Raw genomic sequence first — 3349 nt, forward strand, 5'->3', positions numbered from 1 at the left:
ACTCTACTCTACTCTACTCTACTCTACTCTACTCTACTCTACTCTACACTACTCTACTCTACTCTACTCTACTCTACTCTACACTACTCTACTCTACTCTACTCTACTCTACTCTACTCTACTCTACTCTACTCTACTCTACACTACACTACACTACTCTACACTAATATACTCTACTCTACTCTACTCTACTCTACTCTACACGACTATACTCTACTCTACTCTACTCTACTCTACACTACACTTCTCTACTCTATCTCTACAGCTGAGAGTGGACTACAACTTGCATTTGGCCACTCCGGTCCCATGCAACACCAGCCAGGAGCTGCCCCATCCCATCATGACGGTGGTGCCTACGAAACTACAGTGGTCTCTGAGGCCCGGTCCCAGCCCCAATCTTCCGTCATCCCTGTCACTGGCACGTCTAGCCCCATATTCACTCCAAGCCCCGCCATCCACACACCTATACCCACCCACACACCTAGCTTCGCCTGCACACCTACACCCGTCATCATTGGTACACCATCCCCCATCTTCCCTGGTACACTTACCCCCACCTTTACCTGAGCCATACCCATGGAGCAGTGTCCACAGGTAGGTTACACGCAAACACACCACACCACATAATTTAGCTCAGTGCTTGTGTTTACTTTTTGGTTTATCTTGAAGTAAATTGAACTTTTCTAAACTAAGAGTAATTATTGCACGTCTTCAAAGTTTTCAATCTCTAGATAGAATCCTCCAATAATAATTTCTCCCAATATCAGTTACATCATGAGGCAGAAACTAAGAGTTAACTTTCTCAATCATGTGCCAAGACAACCACCTGCATCATCTCCTAACTCACCTAGCCCTGTATCCCCCAACCACATCATCTCCTAACACACCTAGCCCTGTATCCCCCAACCACATCATCTCCTAACACACCTAGCCCTGTATCCCCCAACCACATCATCTCCTAACACACCTAGCCCTGTATCCCCCAACCACATCATCTCCTAAAACACCTAGCCCTGTATCCCCCAACCACATCATCTCCTAACTCACCTAGCCCTGTATCCCCCAACCACATCTGCTGCTAACACTGTCAGCAGAACATTCCACACAGAGCACCATGTAATCCTCTGCTTCCTGTCTCTCTCTCTGTGTGTGTGTGTGTTTGTGTGTGTGTGCGTCACAGGGAAAAAGAACAGGGCAATATGAAGACTCTGTGGCAGGCAGACAAGACTCTGCACTGCATGTGGCTGGCCAGGAAGATCCCAGCCGGGCCCTCTAACGTCTGCTGTGTCCCACGCCTGCTGGAGATGGACGTCAACCGAGGAAGGGTCAACGCAATGCGCACCCTGCACGCTAGGTAAGATGGTGGACTGTTTGTGCCACGGATTTGAACCAGAATTACTATATACAGTGGGGAAAAAAAGTATTTAGTCAGCCACCAATTGTGCAAGTTCTCCCACTTAAAAAGATGAGAGAGGCCTGTCATTTTCATCATAGGTACACGTCAACTATGACAGACAAATTGAGAAAAAAAAATCCAGAAAATCACATTGTAGGATTGTTAATGAATTTATTTGCAAATTATGGTGGAAAATAAGTATTTGGTCACCTACAAACAAGCAAGATTTATGGCTCTCACTGACCTGTAACTTCTTCTTTAAGAGGCTCCTCTGTCCTCCACTCGTTACCTGTATTAATGGCACCTGTTTGAACTTGTTATCAGTATAAAAGACACCTGTCCACAACCTCAAACAGTCACACTCCAAACTCCACTATGGCCAAGACCAATGAGCTGTCAAAGGACACCAGAAACAAAATTGTAGACGTGCACCAGGCTGGGAAGACTGAATCTGCAATAGGTAAGCAGCTTGGTTTGAAGAAATCAACTGTGGGAGCAATTATTAGGAAATGGAAGACATACAAGACCACTGATAATCTCCCTCGATCTGGTGCTCCACGCAAGATCTCACCCCGTGGGGTCAAAATGATCACAAGAACGGTGGGCAAAAATCCCAGAACCACACAGGGGGACCTAGTGAATGACCTGCAGAGAGCTGGGACCAAAGTAACAAAGCCTACCATCAGTAACACACTACGCCGCCAGGGACTCAAATCCTGCAGTGCCAGACGTGTCCCCCTGCTTAGGCCAGTACATGTCCAGGCGTGTCTGAAGTTTGCTAGAGTGCATTTGGATGATCCAGAAGAGGATTGGGAGAATGTCATATGGTCAGATGAAACCAAAATAGAACTTTTTGGTAAAAACTCAACTCGTCGTGTTTGGAGGACAAAGAATGCTGAGTACACCATACCTACTGTGAAGCATGGGGGTGGAAACATCATACTTTGGGGCTGTTTTTCTGCAAAGGGACCAGGACGACTGATCCGTGTAAAGGAAAGAATGAATGGGGCCATGTATCGTGAGATTTTGAGCGAAAACCTCCTTCCATCAGCAAGGGCATTGAAGATGAAACGTGGCTGGGTCTTTCAGCATGACAATGATCCCAAACACACCGCCCGGGCAACGAAGGAGTGGCTTCGTAAGAAGCATTTCAAGGTCCTGGAGTGGCCTAGCCAGTCTCCAGATCTCAACCCCATAGAAAATCTTTGGAGGGAGTTGAAAGTCCGTGTTGCCCAGTGACAGCCCCAAAACATCACTGCTCTAGAGGAGATCTGCATGGAGGAATGGGCCAAAATACCAGCAACAGTGTGTGAAAACCTTGTGAAGACTTACACCAACAAAGGGTATATAACAAAGTATTGAGAAACTTTTGTTATTGACCAAATACTTATTTTCCACCATAATTTGCAAATAAATTCATTAAAAATCCTACAATGTGATTTTCTGGAAAAAATGTTCCCTCATTTTGTCTGTCATAGTTGACGTGTACCTATGAAGAAAATTACAGGCCTCTCTCATCTTTTTAAGTGGGAGAACTTGCACAATTGGTGGCTGACTAAATACTTTTTTCCCCACTGTAGAGGTGTCTTTCTTTGGGAAACACACTGCATGGCATGCTGCCATGCCACAACGTCCAATTGCAGACAATGCTCTTCACCCCTGGTCCTGGGGACTGCCTCATTGGGTTTAGGGCGGCTGTTATTCTAGCCCAGTACTAAACAACACCAGGACACATAGGGTAAATAAATACAGTACATGTTGCTCTATCATAGGATGACTGGAGTGCTGGATCAGATATTCCTGGGTGGAGGAGATGAGGACAGTGATGTGGAGTAGATGTTTCACCAGTTAGGTCAATAAATCCCAGTATCACCACTATAGTCCTTGTTTCCCTTGGTTCCTGTCATTGTTAGTGCAGATTAGAGTTTCTCTGCAGTGAAATGGTATTCTTGC

The sequence above is a fragment of the Coregonus lavaretus genome (assembly GCF_964263955.1).
Source record: "Coregonus lavaretus genome assembly, contig: HAP1_SCAFFOLD_1952, whole genome shotgun sequence".
Classification (NCBI taxonomy): Eukaryota; Metazoa; Chordata; class Actinopteri; order Salmoniformes; family Salmonidae; genus Coregonus; species Coregonus lavaretus.